This window comes from Lepidothrix coronata, unplaced genomic scaffold, assembly GCF_001604755.1.
Source record: "Lepidothrix coronata isolate B3197 unplaced genomic scaffold, Lepidothrix_coronata-1.0 Scaffold146, whole genome shotgun sequence".
NCBI lineage: Eukaryota > Metazoa > Chordata > Aves > Passeriformes > Pipridae > Lepidothrix > Lepidothrix coronata.
The window spans coordinates 181,299-198,577 of record NW_016690326.1 but is presented as its reverse complement, the minus strand read 5'-3'; the positions used below and the strand labels follow the sequence as shown (position 1 = coordinate 198,577).

Sequence of the window (17,279 nt, the reverse complement as noted above, 5' to 3'; positions counted from 1 at the left end):
GTGTGCAGCTGAAGTAATCCAAATTACTGCTACTTTCTGACATGATATAAATTGGCATAATTCTACTGAGGTCCTGTTGACCTACACCAATGGGTTTTGTGGCTGGCTGAGCCACATAATTTCAAGCTCTCAAAAATATGTTTGATATACCTCACCTGAATAACATCAGAGGCCAACTATTGTCATTTGAGCAGCATATCCCCTCCCAGCCCTCTCTCCCTGCCTAACAGACAAGGCCAGCACTAGAGGTTTCACAGGAAGCAATAAGTACTTACTTAATTAAGGGCTTTAATCACTTAAAAGTTGCTAGTGAAGTTGGAAAGGAGGAAACCATTTAAGTCCCTCTCTTAAATGTAATCAACCTGCGATGTTCTACTTTTGACTAGAACAATTGCAAAGGTAGGACTTGAATTGTCATTTCAAGTCTGCTCCTCCTCCTGATGCCTCAGAGCATTCTAGCTGAATTACTGTTGTTTACTCTTTAACTTCTAGCTGAAAGGTATGGCCCTGAAATATAATCAATGCTCACTTCTGAAACCCTACGATTTTAATTACCATTTCCAGACACCCTCTATCACATGTTTTATGTACAATCAATGCTGACACATAAAAGGAAAGCACTCTCACATTTTGGAATACAAGAAGTTTGTTCTTTGAGAAGAAAACAATCAATTAGTGATCATCTAACTACCTCTGTGTGCATATCTATCGCTCTTCTGTTATTGCAGATTAGACATGATTATGTCCCAAGAAAGCAAAAATGCTATAAAATTCCACTTCTGATTTGTTTAGTATAAGAATTTATTTATGTTCTTACTTCTGGTGATAGGATTTATTTTTTTTTAAATCTACACAAAGCATTGTTTCCTGTATAGGGGAATAATTAAATTTCGAAACACAAAAATTTGATCCCTGTGTTTTGACACTGCTTCCTTCCAAATCATTCTTAATATGCTGAGATCCGAATGCGTGTTGAGACATCAAGATACCATTGTGTGAGAGTTGTCATATACTGAAAGAAAGCTCCTCATATACGTTCTCTTGTTTTAACATGTTGTAGGAGGCCATTCTATAAGTAGCTTGTCATTCCCAGATTTTGGGCTTCAGCATTTCTTTTTGTCCTGTCAGGGGTGGGGGATCAGCCTGTAATTTTTTCAAAGATGCATTATAAAGTGTCAGTAAGAAAATTACTGGCTTTAAACAGGCAAGGACAATGCTTTCCTTATTAGCACACATAAATAAGAGGCGTAAAAAGCCTCTTGACAGACACTTAGAGAAAAGATGTGCCAGAACATCCATGTTCCTTAGTTCAAATGGAATAGGTTGATAGAATGCTTTAAAAAAAAAAAAAAATTTCTGTTCAAAATCCTTACTTAAGGTAGGTAAAGTAGGAGTACTTTTAAGTAAGTTGGTGTATCAGGTGCATTTAGCTCAGCCCACCTGCTAAAATCAATAGCATTTACACTGGCCACTCAAAGGTTATGAGCTAATAGGTGTATATTTGGGGCTAGAGACTTGAACATAGTAAGAACAAGCTCAGTTTCTTCTTACTCCTCCTTCAAAGGACCTAAAAATGCACATCATATGCACACACGCCTCTGACAGCACGATAAAGAACAGCAACCCCCCAGTTACATGCAAACCAGAGATTTGCACAAATGGGGGCGGCTAAACTTAGAAACAGAAGGGATGTGTAAGGATATACATCCTATGGAACACTAAATTGAGCACAAAAGTTGCATAAATCTTATTACTTAAAAAATCAGGTCACAGATGTCAGTTTTTTCTCAGAAACAAGGACTGCAGCACGGAATTAGCTGATAGGCAACTCAGGGTTACAAAAGATGGGTGAGAGAGCTCTGCTTATGCTAAAATCTTTTGAGACATTTCTACAGTCAATGAACCTTCACGGATCCAAGTTACTTCCATCTTCACAACTGAAGCCGTAGATACAGCCACCAATATCCACACAGCTAATCAGTTTAGGAATTTAGGAACTTCTCTCTGAGTGCCAAAAAGGCAGACAAAAGTCATCTTGCTTCTCCGGCTGAAGTTATTCACCACACACCTTGAGCTTTACTGAACTCATTTATTTATTCATCTTAAAGAAAAACTGTCATTACATGCAGGTCTGGAGGAAAGTGGCAACCACAGCAGCCTGGCTTGGCTGTGCAGTAATATTCCACTCCTTACCTTCTCCTCTTGCTACAGCAGTGAACCTTGCATGTTAATCCCCTCCTTATTTAATAAATGCATTAAAGTTTATTGATTTTTAGTGACTATGAAAGGTCAAGTCAAAACAAAGCAGGAACATTTTCTAATGCACAGGGCTGTAAAGAGGAAAAAGATCCGTAATGAGAGTAAGTGGTTACTGTGCAGATTGAAGAGAGACTTCAACCAGTCAAGTTCATCTGTAGTTGCATGGATGTAAGCAGGTAACAATTCCACTTGGGCCAAAACTTTAGGCAATACTCCCTGTGGTCTTATCCTGCATTTATATTTGCGTGCCCTTGAGACAGACTTTAATCTCAAAACCTCAGACATTATTAGTATTTGTTTAAAGGCCAGGAGAAGCTTTTCTAATCTTTCATTGGGACCTTCTGTTCTATACAGACTAAAAGGTGGCAGCCAAAAACTTCACCAGTCACCTCACAGGGGAAGGAGAAGAGCCAATGTCCCTCCACATACTCAGGGTATTCCAGGTCAAAAGAGGCAATGGCCAGGCAAATGAGAAGCAAGCATATTCTTCATTTTTAATATCTGTGATATGAGATCTCTCATGCAAAGTAAATTACTGAATAGTCACATTTTCTTTTTCCAGACTTTCTCATTCTACCCAAACCTATCCACAATGAAAAATGATGCTGTGATTAGAGGCATGCTTAATTACTTTTCAGCAATAAAAGTTTATGAACCCAAATTTTATCCTAGCCTGTGTATTGTCTTATTTATTTTTATATTGTCATAAATATGCAAAGCCATTAAGATGATTATTAATTGCAGCAGAATACAATTAGGTGGCTTTCTGCAATAGAAGCCTTTGAAACTGTATTGTGTATTCACTGCTTTTACAGCACCTGCCTTCAATTATTTAGCTTTTCGAGGATCTCTGTTATCATGATATAATGAATGTTCTACTTAAGTAGCATCACTGCCTAAAAGAAAGAACACTGATCTATTACTACATTAAGCTCAGCCATGTAGTGAGTTGTGTCATATTATAAAACCTTCTCAAAATTGATAACCTGTAGAGCCTCACACTGTTCACAATGTTAGCAAGTTACATACTTTTTGGATGCAAATTATCATCTTCCCCTTTCCTCAAATAATTCCTCTTTAATATTTTCATAGACTTTTACACCATTCCTACTTAATTTCCAAGTTAATATGTTTTAAAACATTCTGATCCAAGTCTCCCATGCAGACTGGATGGAAATACTTATGTTGTGCCTGCAGCAGGGAGAGACCATTTATAAGATTACAGACATCACACACTATAAAACAACAAAAATCTAGTTAGCAGAGTGCCTTTTCAGGAGTTACTCCTCCAGAAAGGAAAACTCTTTTTGAAGGTCAGCAGCCTGACCTCACTGATGTTTACTGCACTGACACCCCCAGTAGCCACTTAAAGGATGGTTTCAGCATCTTGGTAAGTGGTGGCAGCCTTCATAGAAGGCAGGCAGGATATTGTTACAGCTTGCAAGAACTGACATTAACTTTTACCCTAAGTGGTAGATTTTTACCTCCAAAATGATCATTTGCTTTTGATTGCATGCCCTTAAATCATTTTAGTCCACCCTGACCTTACTCCCGTTCCGTGCTCCTCTCTGCCACATGCTCCCGCAGGTGTCAGTGCCCGTTTTCCCCTTACAAGCCTATTAGGAGAACTGAAATACCAATTTAGAAATATTTTACCCAATTATCCTGTTATCCTCTTCATCCAACTTGCTAATGGAGAGGCAACTCAAGGTGATGAAGAAAGCAAAAACAGAGTTACAGGGCAACACCGAGGCTGCTGACGTTAATGCTGAACAAGTCAGCACGCGGAGGCTGATGGCTCCCAGGAGGGGACTGTAAGAAAGGCAGTTGCCAGCCGTGCATCAACCCAGCAGCAGCAGCGAGGCACACGCTATTAGCCTGCACCATTCTGCCAAAGCGACTGTGTGGGAGACATGAAATGTGGCAAGTGCTCCCAGAAATCTCCTCAAGTCTCTCTTGGGATTCGGCGGAGTTTTATTAGTTGCTGCTTTGATAACAGTAAATCCAGCTGAAGGCACTAGGCGGTGGTGAGCATTGGACTTCAAAACTTCAGAACGTCAGGGATGGCGCTGCTCCCTGCATGCAAAACACAACTCGTATTTCTTCCAGAAATTCTCACATTTTTCAGCCTCAGCTGCATACAAAGCCCTTCTAAGCAGCCAACCCACCACTGGTTTTCCCTCTGTGAAAAACTGAGATGTTCCTGAAATAGTATCATGTTATACCGCAGTACTATCCAACCCTGATCCTATAATTCCCTCTAAGAAGGGAGGACCCTGGCACCAGTGCTCAGAGTCTACTGGCAGCATAGGAGCCACCCACAAAAGTGCAATTTCAGGATGAAGGATTTAAAGAAGTGGTTTGAGGAGCCCTGTACATGTCCAGTAGGAGAGGGACTTGTAGCTGCCCTGGTGTGGTAGTTCACTCTGACTTAGGATCTAATTACGCTTTTTCCTTGTTGTTCAGTCAAAATATAAGATACAGACCCACTACCTCATCTGAGACTACACTTTAAATTCAGGGTTCTATAACAGTACAAAAAAAATAAATCACATTTCAGTCAACCTTTTTCTTATTAATGCTCCTTGCAAAGAAGAAGAAAAGAAAAAGGAGAAAGAAATTAAACGAGAAAATTAAAGAATAAGAGAAAGAAATTCATAGTCCTGTCTATTTTTCCTAAAGGTTTATTTACTCATCTGCCTCTTGTTCAGGACAAATACCTGTTCCACAGAAACTTCAGAAGAGGAAAAAGAATTCATCATCCACATGGGACAGTCACACGTGCCAGCTACACTGAACAACCTATTTCTAGAAGGTATCCAGAGCTACTGAAAAGGAGGAGGTGCAAGATGATGGAAAGGTGTCAGCGCTGTTTCTGTCTGTGTAAGGCTGGGAAAAGGGCTGGAGCTGACACCAGCAAACAACCTCCTTACTTTGAGCTCTTTAACCACTGATTTACAGCACGGGAGCAGCACCCACCACACCACCCTACTTGTTTCCAGTCATTATCCCATCAAGCTGGAGCTCATCCAGCCAAAATGCATGACATGAATAAAAGCAGTGATTAGCTAACAGGAGCTAAGTGAATTATCAGACAGCATCCCTACTGTAACTGCTATTTTTTTGCCACGTAATACCAAGATACCAAATTTACTTTCCAATTTTATTTAATTCAATTCAAAATTAATAATGGCCAGTCTTCGCGAGCGAAGATTTGGGAAAGGTCATTAACCCTTGGAGCCTGCGCAGTGGATTTTTTAGGTGAGACCCAGCGTGCGCTGAACTGAGCCCACCCTTTAATCCTGAGGTTCATCTGCCGGGGCCGAGCAAGCNTAGGTTTGTTTAGAGTGACCTTCTCTTAGATGGATTGCCTTACAGGGCTAACGAGCTCCATCTGCCCGGGGGGCTGGGAATCGAACCCGGGTCGCAGCGGTGAGAGTCCTGCACCCTAACCACTAGACAATTAACTACAAAATTGACAACTATGTTTTACTAGCAGCCAAGGTTTTAATTAAAAGAACTTAACACAAAGCTCTCAAAATACTTTGAGAAATAAAGATCTATTAAGAGGTTAATGTGCTAAAACTTTTCACGTTGGCATAGGAAAATTTGATGTATTAGGAAAGAACTAAGCTGAAACTGAATGTTTTAATCAGATCCTATTGACATCATTTTTACAGAAGCAATTTGGAAAATCGGAGAGATTAAAGCTGAGATCCATTAGTAAGATGGCAAGTGAATATAAACATAATTTTTGCAATTTCTGCTGATTCAATTTTAAAAACCTACAAGATTAAAACTAAGACCTATTTAAAAGATGGCAAGCGAGAACAAACTTATTACTCCTCAGACCACAGAACTTTTATATGAAAATAATCAATGAGAAATCACATTAAAGCTACTTTTCACATTCATCAGGTTATTTGGTAAAGAAGCTAACAAAGTTAAACCCCTCCTGATATGATAATATGAAACAAATACAACATTTTCCAGATCACAAAAAACTACATTCTAAGGTACCAGTCAAACCCCAGAATCAAACTTGCAACGCAAATCAACAAAATATTATTAAATTAGACCCAAATATGGAACAAGAGACTCTGTCCTGGGTTCTGGCTGTTCTGTACCCCGGCAGGTCAAGATGCTGCTGGGAAATCAGCCAGACCGATTACTGTTATAAGAAATCTTTTATTTGGCTCTTCAAACCACTGATGTCAGCTCCTCTCGATTTTAAAAGAACACGTTACATTACAAATAAGAGCACAAACTGAAGGATTATAAGTAGGAATAAAGAAGAAATAAACCTATTACTCTAGTAGGCATCCACACAAATATTTTCACTAGGGTATATTAGATGATATAAAGCAAGATTAAGCTGGGTACCTTCCTTCAGGGTCATCAGCAGAGGATGGGAATGGGCCACAGAGGTATGAAGTTCAGGTTCTCCTCCTGCCCATCAGCCACAGCCAACAGTGCAATAATCCCTAATCAAGATCCAAAACCCACACACAGCTGCTGCTTCCCCTTGGCTCTGGCACAGAGCAAAAGCTGTGGGGAGCCTAAACAGCCAGATCCAGCTCACCTCAGAAAGGTACAGCACCTAACACCTAAGGTAAATTAAGGAACATAATCCTGACCTCTCGGCAACCGAAGGAAAGCAGCTGCTTTAGGCCCCAGACCAGCAATCATATCCCCACTGGTGGAGCCCAAAGACTACAGCAGCATCTGAGCAACCTTCCTAGTGCTCAGGGATCCTTCTGCTTGCTTCGGATTGCAGCAGCAGTTTGTAATGAGAGCATAGTCTGCAGTTTATAAAGTGTCTGATACTTCCATTGCTCCGTCCCCTCCAGCCTGAGATTGGGGATTTTATTTTTCTGTGATTCTAATAGCACTGAATTAAGACACAGGTTCTGGCTGGCAGCCCTGAGTGACCTTTTTAAAGGCCCGAAATAGATTTAAACTCAAAGTCCCTGGCAAAGCAAGCCTGGCAGGCTGCTTTTATGTGGCCAAACAAGGCTCAGTCGCAGCAACACTCCCCCACAGACCAGATAGGATGAAAAGGGCAAGTCTCTTAAAATATGGTTCTGACTTTGAAATTCAGATGACAGGGCTTCTGTACATATGGTACCTGACAGCTCTCTAACACAGCAGCTCTGGTCACCCCTTGAAAAAAATTAATCAAAGTTTCCATAAAGACAAGCCTTTCCAGTTCTGCCTTCGTAACTTCGCTGAAAGGGTCCATGGGTTCCAGCAAACAGACCCTTTAGAGGGAGCAGGCAAATTGAAGCAGACATGGCAACTCCTGCAGCCTTGAGCTACCAAAGTGCATTTTCTCCTCCTTTTTTAAGTTTAAATTCCATAATTAAATACAACACATCAAATTCAACCATGAAGCAAATAGCACTCAGAGCATATCGTTGAGCATAGAATAACTAGTTATAAAAAAGTCAGCTCCTCAGAAAAATAACACAACTGGGTTAGTCAACTTTTTTTAAAAGTTCATAGGAGGGAGGGATGATAATTTCCTGATTTAAATATTATTATTCAAATTAAACTTGAAAATCCTGCAAATACACTGCCCCATGTAGCAGAGGTAAGCAGTGACCAGCACAGGTTTCACAGTGCAGTACTGTGCCCATCAGACCTCCACGTGGCATTCCACCTCTGCTCCATCACTACTCCACTTCTACTCCATCACTCATCCTCTGCTCCACTGCTGTAAATGCACAGCTATTTACTGAACATAAAATATTCAGGGGAACATAAAACATCTAAGTGAATCACTGCATTGTGCAGCCCTGCGCAAAACGCCTCCAGGGATTTCTCATCTTCTGACTGTCACTTTAAACCATGGAGGAAAAGCAAGAAGGCCAACAAGAAGGCCAAGAAAGTCATGGGCAGTTGTTGAAATGAGCACGATGGTGCTCCTCTCCAAACACAGACTGCAGGAGCGGGGCAGTCACCACAGCAGGGACTGTTCCTCTCCACAACTTTGACTGTAGCAATTACATTCAGACACGTGGAAAATTAGCACAGCTATTTCACAGACCAAGGCATCCTGGAGCTGAACTGGAAAACTACTATGCAATAAAACAGGACATTTGTTTACCTCGAGCCTGACACCTCGCTTTTATTGTGCAATCTTCCACTTTACTAACCCAAATTGAGAGCTGGGGAAGCCCTAAAGCAATCCTGCAAGGAAACCACTTAAAAACCATCACACGCCAATAACAGAACAAATTTAATTTCATGTCAGGAAGAGATGAAAAAGGGCAAATATAATGGGAACCTATTGTTTCACACCAGCCTGTGATACTCTCAGGTGTGTCAGGGAGAGAGAACTGTGAGGCTGTGTGGGGCACTTACTGCCACTATGACACCTGAATAAAAACCCATCAATTCCAATATCACACTGTCTTGGTTATCTTTTAATTTATGGTGTTTTTTTTAATCATCCCTAAATCACCATGTTATCACTTCAAAGCACAAACCTTAGTTCTTTTGTACCTTAAAGCAATGGTCCCTCATGTGCCTCCCATGGTTATCAGAGCAGCTCTTACAGCTCAGGGCCACATTGTACCAAAGTCCTGTACAAACAAGCAAAACAGTCTCTGTTCTGGACAGCTCCCCTTCTCATCATCTGCTCCTGTCCACATTTATCTTATTTTAACGAGGTAAAACCAGTTTCTATTCCTGTATCTGTTGAAGCACTGAATATGACGTTGATACTTAACAGCAACTCTAACTCATTCTGTCTAATTTTAAATTTCTATTTCCATAAAATGAAAAGTTTTGAGTGACTTTTGCTTTCAAAAAGTTTTGAAGTGAGTAGGATCCATTTAAAAAACAGAGAGAAAAGGTCTAGAGGGGATGGACTGAAAAAAAAAATAATAAATACAGGCTATAAAAGAATCATATGACAAATGTAATTGAAGCCAGTCTCTCTGAATGAATAAAAACCATCCAGAAAAAAAAAACTGTGTAAGGGTAAAAATGAAGTGTGATAGTCCCGACACCTTTGGGGCTTCAAGGGATGAGTAATGAAAAGTCCTGGATTAGAGTTCATAGAAAACAGGGCTGAGAGGGACCTCCAGAGGTCATCTTGTCCATCTCCGTGCCCCAAGGCAGGAGCAGCTCTACAGATATCATTCCTGACAGATGTTTTTCTAACGTATTCTTAAAGATCTGCAATGATGGAGTTGCCACAACCCCCATAAGCAATTTAATGGAGTATTTCATCCTACAAAGTTTTTATCACAAAAGTAAATCTTACATGCTGCAATTGAAGCCCATCATTTCTTGCCTCATCCCCCATGGACAAGGAGTCTGTTCCCTTCCCTGAGTAGTAGAAGAACAAGGCAGCAGTGTCCTAAGGGACCCAACCTCGGTGTTTTATCTTTGCCACTGCTGCTCCCTCTACTCTATTTGGTTTGTAATACTGATTTTTTGGACTGCATACCGAGGGTAACATTGTGGTAAGAGAACAGAAATTTTAACTGATCTGTCCTGTCTCCAAATGGTTACTCTTGAACATAGGAGGACACGGACCCGTTGGAGTTAGTCCAGGAAAGGACATGAAGATGATCAGAGCGTTGGAACAACTCTGCTATGAAAACAGGCCAAGAAAGTTGAGGTTGTTCAGCCTGGAAAAGAAAAGGCTCTGGGGAGACCTTGTAGCACATTCCAGTACATAAAGGGACTCCGAGAGAGCTGGAGAAGGACTTCTGACAAGGACAGATAGTGACAGAATAAGGAAGAATAGCTCTCAATTGAAAGAGGGCAGGTTTGAAGGAGGACAAGATATGAAGACATTCTTCTTGGTGGGGGTGGTGAGGCACTGGCACAGGTTGTCCAGAGCAGCTGTGGCTGCCCCATCCCTGGAAGTGTCAAAGGATGGGTTGGACAGTGCTTGGAGCTATCTGGGCTAGTGTGAGATGCCCCTGCCCATGGCAGAGGGGTTAGAATGAGATGAGCTCCAACGTCCTTCAAACACAAACCATTTTATGGTTCTACTGTTGATCCTCTCTTCTCTCTAAAGATGAAGGGAGGATCACAATTCTTCCTCCCATGACCACAGTGCTGATATTTCCGTGAGGATATTAAGGCTATTGTGTCCAGCATTGCTCATCTCTCTGAACCTTTCCCTTTCAATTAACAGCTCTTGACTGTGACAGTGTTAAAAAATGGGAAGTAAAAAAAAAAAAGAAGCAGCTGTTGAGCTCAGTTTCAAGGGCCAGCCTCTAGGTAAAGACAGGAAAAAAGCCAACCTCTCCAGTCAACTAAAAGCTGTTGGTTTGATGCAGATACTGCTCGGGAAACTACAATGGATTGTATTACATAAGATCTCTTGTTTGACCTGTAATATTATGGCATTAAGAGTGAGTCAAGCAGGCTTTAGAGAGTAAAGAAGCAGGAGGTAGTGAAAGATATATTCTCTTAATAAACACAAAATTATAAACCAGTTATTTCTGGGTATTTATACAAGACAGCAACACCATGGGAATGAAAGCTGCGGGGGTCCTTTTATTTGTTTGGTGGTTGGGGTTTTTTTCACATTCAAATCCAAAGCTGTCACATCTTCAAGCTGTTCTCCCCAAATATGCAGGCAAACATCTTTTCTATCATCTTTTTTGCTTTATCACATCACTCTGACAGCAAAGGTATTTCTAAAAACCACTAAATATCTTTGAATTCATAACATCAGTGCAAACAGGAGACTTCCTAGGGGTATCTCCAACTCAAACAGTCCTTTTTTTGTTCATTAGTCCAATGACCTGCTCTGTTTCCTAATGCCAATTAAATATCTACGAAAAGAGAAGAAGGGGGGACGTCAAAATCATTACACTTCTATTATGCCTTCCAGCCAAAAGCTTGTCCCCTTTTCTGAGCCTTTTATAGTCTAGGCAGGTCTCACCAGCGTCACCAGCCAAGGGAGAGCTCTTGCCTAAGGAACTGTCTGTCTCAACTCCTCAGTTTATTAGAGCCCACAGACAACAGGGAGAAAACAGGTGCAGTCAGCACAGATGAGTTGCAGAAAAACTAAAATAAAAAACATTCATCCATACACAAGCCTTGCCTGCAGAATTCAAAATGATGCGTAAAGAAGTGCCCTGATTAATCATTAATTATACCACATATCTCTTAAAAGCTACACATTCACTTCACCAATCTGAAGGTCACAGCCAAGATGATGTGGTCACTCAATCCCACAGCTTCAAAGCACACAATAACAAGTTTTCCCCCTTCTGGATCAGTTCCTTCCTCTGATCTCTTTATGGACATTGACTTAGTGCAATTAGGAATACACATTTAGCAGGATCGAAATTAATGGACCTACATAAAAGAATTGCTTGGCTCCATAATCAATCCCAATGCCGAAGTCCTTAGTAAGGAAAAATTCCCATTCAAAGTAACAGGAATACAAAATACTTAAGTCTTGGCCTTTTGGAATGGATTTTTAGAAGAAAGCTGCTTCTGTTTCAGTACCAAAGCAAGTAGCCAGACTTCCCTAAGCAGTAACTTCACTTACATGCTCACCAGGCGCTAAGCCCTTACAGAAAGTGTAACAAAAAGTGGGTTTAAATGTGCTGCCATACCTGTGGTGTTTAATGACTGATCTTGAGTCTTCTGGAAAAAAAAAGGGTAAGGAGGAAACAAAACACTGTACTTGTAGTCTGCTTTCCTTGCTTCCTAGTGGACTTCTTTCACTCATCCAAAAATTAAATCTGCCCTAGTGTTCCACTGTTTCAGCTAAGAAAAACAGAGATAAAATGCCGTTGCCATGAAGACATCTATGAAAGCTTGCATCCCCCTCTACTTATCAACATTTTAACTGGATATTGACATGCTCAAAATTAGATGCTGTTTAAAAAAAATAATTAAAAAAACCCCAAAACACAAGACTCCTGCCATGTTCTTCAAGTTCTTTTCAGTCAAGACTTGCCCTTGAGTCAATTATGTCTCTTAATTAACAGCTAGTCTTTTGAAAATTAACAAAGGAAAGCAGTACTAAAAGCTATGGATGTTACAAAAAGAAACAAGAATAATGTTGTTAGGTTTTTGCTATGCTGGATGAGACATTAGTGTGCCAGAGGCACAAGTAATGGAAATGTACTTTTACATAAATCTCCTTTCTGTGCTTGGATTATTTTAAATGACTCCACTACAGTGTATATTAACCTAGCCACCAAACTTCCTGCAGTCAGCTTCCTTTTTACAGTTTATTAGGAACACAACCACTGTGGAATCACCAAAGGAGGGTTAATATCATCATGTTCTCCCTTTGTTTGTTAAAGACACAGAATGATCATGCTAGAAATTGAACAAAAACAAATTCTAGGAAGCAAATCTTCTGCCCTTGCCATCATATATTCTGTTTTTGTGTCAGATATGACATATGAGCAGACCTGATTTGTTTTCAGCACAACAGCTTAGCCTTGGTCAGAGGTTACACCACCAAACAGCAAACAAGCACCTGCAAACTGGAGCTGTTTTCTCCCCCTTTTCTTGCTGACTTGACTTCTAAATGCATTTTCTCAGAGGCTGGGGTTCACACTGTTACTGGTTAGCCCACAACAGATCAGGGGTCAAGTCAGGAACACACTCCATACTTACTCAAAAATACCTATTACTGTTCCTTGGTTATTTTACCCATTTGTTCCTGCTCTATCACAAAGCTGTGCTCTGACCAAACCTGCAGTCACGCTGCTACATGGGTAAATATTGCCCTTCATTTGCCACATTAAAGATACATGTTGTAAGTAGAAAAGATTCCTCTCTCTCAGAAAAGTATGACTGTGTGAATACACAACAATATTCAAAACCAAGCGTTGAATATCTTGCCACTTTATCTTCCAAACAGTATGTTGCATTCAACACTTTTCTTAATTCTCCTACCCTACAGCACAGATAGAAGCATCCTACTTACTCTGGGAGGGTACAGGGGAAGTTCAGCTTTTAGCAATGGTGAGAAAATTGGTTTAGATCCCTGAGGGAAGGTGCTAGAGAAGTGCATTCAATAGAGTTGTAATTCAATCCAGTTTGTTGGAGCTGAAAGCAAACAAAACACTTTCAAAGTTAAAGTGAAAGCCAACATTTATTTTATTTTTATGTGTGTGTGTACATATATATACAGACACATAAAATAGTTTTATATATATTTATATAAATATAATTGTACATGTTTTTATGTGTGTGAATATACATATATATATGTACACATCTATGCATATAAACACACACAGCCTTAAAACTTTAGGAATTGAAATCTCTAAGGAGGACACTGGAAGGACAAGGTCAGCATGAGGCAAGTTGTACAAGATATACAGATGCATACACTATATGAAAAAGAGTAGTTAAAGGGATTTTCTTCTCCTGTCATCACTTTTTTGTCCCCCTGGGATATGAACAAAAGAAAAATCAAAGCAATTAAATCATTACCTTGAGAAGAAAAAAAATAAATTTAATTGTGCATAATCCTCTGAGTTGCTATAATGAACATACTTACTTTACTTTGACTAAGAAAAATGTGTATGTTTTTTCCTCCAACATATGCCCTGGAAAAGGATGCTGATAAAGTCTGAATTCAAAGAAACCAAAGCAACTCCCATAATACTTCCCTTAAAAGAGGAGGGGGAAAAATAGCCCATGCTGTGTAATTATATGAAAGTAAACAACCAGGAAGGCTCATGGCAAGGTGTACCATAATCCAGGTGATTTGTCATGCTGACGAGCTTCCAAAGGGGAGAGCCTGCAACAAGAGCTCTCCCCCTCTTTATCTCACACTTCTGCATAATGCAAATTGCAGAGCAGGGAGCTCAGTTTTCCCATTTAAATTCTGCAGTATCAGTATTTTGTCTCTGGAAGTTTGGAGCGCGGTGTGAGAACTCTCCAGTTATACAAAACAAGGCAGAAGAACTGCTTCAAACAAGCAAATTACATATCTGCTCCTCTCTGACCTCCAGCACCTCGGAAAAATTGTGTGGATGAAAGAGCCGCTGGCACTGTTGCCAGCAGATCTCCCCGAGCTCCTGAGCCTTGGCAGAATTATAGGGGGCAACTTTACGCATGGATGAACTGTTCTGGAACGATCTTTCTAATGCAGCTGACACAAGCAGGCTTTCCTCCAACTCTAGGAAAGCATGTCCCACATGTTTGTTTCTTTTGAACAGTATTCCTGCCGACAACCCAGCCACATTTCTGGAGGGCAGTTTCTGTCTGATAGTGGTGCAGGGGTCAGTTAAGTCGTGGGGAAGGAAACAGGGGTGAGTGGGGAGTCCCAGCGTCCATTTCCAGACCAGGCTCTCTCAGGTGCAATCCTACAGAAACATGGACACCTTTCTATGGGGTCACAAAGAACTGAGGAAGAAACATTCGTTCATCTCTGGGTCAGAGTTCAAAATCAAGAGAGACAAATACTGGCTATACTCAAGGCCAAAAAACCATGGAATCTTAGAATATCATGAGATGGAAGGGACCCACAATGATAATTGAAGTCCAGCTCCTGGCCCTGCACACGACAACCCCACAAATCACACCATGTGCCTGAGAGTGTTGTCCAAATGCTCCTTGAGCTCTGTTAGGCTTGGTGCTGTGACCACCACCCTAGGGACCCCATTTCAGCATCTGACCACCCTCTAGGTGAAGAATCTTCCCCTAATATCCAACCTAAACCTCCCATGACACAGCTTCATGCCATTCCCTGTGGTCCTATTGCCAGCCATCAGAAAGAAGAGATCAGTGGCTGCCCCTCTGCTTCCTCCCATGAGGAAGCTGTAGACCACGATGATGGATCACTCATAGAAATAAGATTACCTTGGTGGAGAAAGTTCTGGACATCACCTACAAAAATTACATTGCGCTGCATCACGATGCCACAGCCGTAAAGGTGAGCACATAAAGAGTATGGAAACTCCAGCTCCCATAGGAAGCCCCTTCATCCACAGGAGTGATTCTTAAAGGTGTTTGTGCAGAAAACACTTTTTCTCCTGCTCTGTCCATTACCAGCATAGGGAAAGCAACACAAATGTCAGCAGTGGCCAGCTCGACACATTGACACCGCTGCTCTTTGGTAGAGATGTACAGCATGAATAAAACCAGCCTTGGCTTGAATAATTGTCCTACCCCAAAACAACCCAAGGATGAATCCAAGACCTCAAAGGCTGTTGACTTAGAGCACTTCCAGGATTCTCAAGTTTAACATTTCAACATTTAGTGGTGCACGTTTCCTCAGTGATAGAAATAAAGATAAGTATCTTCATCAATTTGATACACACCAACACATGTCAAACACATATATTCCCCATTTTCAGAGCAAAGTTGCATCAGTGTTTATCCCCAGGAATTCAGGAAAGGACAGGGTGGATGAAAAGTAAGGGCAGAGGTTGACAAAGGTTAACCTCTGAGATCAGAGGGAACGGTGCCACAGGGAGCATCTCTGCTCAATCCCTGAAATCTCAGCACTTTGCACTGAGATTTAGTGCCATATGTACTCAGCAGTACATACAGTGTTGACAAAGTTTTTATTTTTAACTAAATAAAGGCCAGAAAGTACAAATTTCCTTAACTCTCCAGCGGCTTCAATTATGCAGTGCTGCATGCCCCATGTAAGCAGTATTTCCAGAGCTTCAGCATTTGACATTTTGAGATAAAATGTCATGAATAGTATTTGTGAACCTCTCTCCATCTTTGCCCGTCCACACACCCAACTTTGACTTTAAATCCTTAAAGGCATCAGACCACTGCTTCAAATTATCCCCTTCCTGTTCTTTCCCCAAATTTGGGATTGAAGACCAGACAGACTTTAATGGTATCTTGTAAACAGTTTGCTCTGTCTTATTTCAAGACCTCTTCTCCTCCAGTTTGCCCACTACTAGGCTAATCAATGATTTTTCTGCTCATTAAGAACTGCTGGTGGTATCACTCTTGCCTATCACTAAGACTCTCTGCTGGCTGGTTGCTTCTCCTGCCTTCCTTCTTCCCAGCCCAGGACCACAACAGCCTCTTTGAAAGAAATCCATGCTGCCTGCTCAGCTCAGAGTATTTTGGCCTTCTGCATTATTCCAAACCTCAGAGTCTTTCAAACAGTGACTCCAACTTCGAGCTTCCTGTGCCTTTACTCCTGCCTCCTTAGGCTCATCCTCCTCAAATCTACCCTCATTTGCTATGCCCTGAGTAAGAAATGACAGGCAAATAGAAGGCACAAAACTAAGTAACAACTTCTAGTGAACTTCTGTGAACCTCTAGACTGCCCCACATGTGAAACAGGGAAATAGGAAACCATTTTGCCAAGTTAAGCCAGTCAGCACAAGGAGCTTAATGGTGTCATGTGTGTGACTGGTTTCCCCATTGGCACGTGGATTTATCATCAAACTGAAGGAGGACAGTCATTAATTTTATCAGACTCCTCAGGAGGTGGGTTCACCACAACTCTGTGCTCAGAAAAGTAGATTTTGGACGCATTTTCTCTGCCTGAAGATGGAGACAATCTAAGTCCCAGCATCCTCTTGCTCTTATCTGATGCAAATACGCTGCTTTCCAATTCCACTCTACCTTGTCTGCTACTTTATCTAGTTTGCCTCTAATTATACAGCTTTTCCTGAAAGGTCAATTGTTCCTCATATAACTGATGGCCTCCCAGTGGAGTCTGAACTGATTATTACCCTCTGCCTACTTATATAAGCTATGGTGAAGATGATGTTTGGCATTATTAAGATGTGATGTCCTGTGAAGGATGCCTTCACAACTGGAAGAGTGATTGTGACAGCTCTGAGCTGGGAGAAAAAAAAAAAGAAAGAAGAAAAAAAAAAAAAGTTGCTTTTCTTCTTCTCCACTATTTGCCCTGTGCTGTCAGGCTGCACGAGGGGGCCATGCTGGCATGTGTTATCCAGGCCCCTGAAGGAGTCCTTCACAAGAGTGACTCTGCCTGCAAAGGAAACAGGAGGATTTTGAAGATGGCATGTGAAAAGTTGCCACAGGTCTTCCAGAAATCTTTTCTGTAAATCTCCTAAGAGCTGACCTGG

At 41.1% G+C, this 17,279-nt stretch overlaps 1 protein-coding gene across 5 annotated transcripts in view; it reads right to left on the bottom strand.

Annotated features, from left to right (window-relative positions):
• Positions 1–17,279, bottom strand: part of SGCD (sarcoglycan delta) — a 327,884-nt gene that overhangs the window by 273,158 nt on the left and 37,447 nt on the right. Inside the window, exon 1 of one of the 5 annotated variants that reach the window (XM_017828148.1) lies at positions 6,643–6,859. The exons of the other annotated variants lie outside the window; for them this stretch is intronic. The gene's annotated coding sequence lies outside the window, so the exon portion shown is untranslated. Of the gene's footprint in view, positions 1–6,642; positions 6,860–17,279 lie in introns of those variants that run through there. 5 annotated transcript variants of the gene reach the window in all.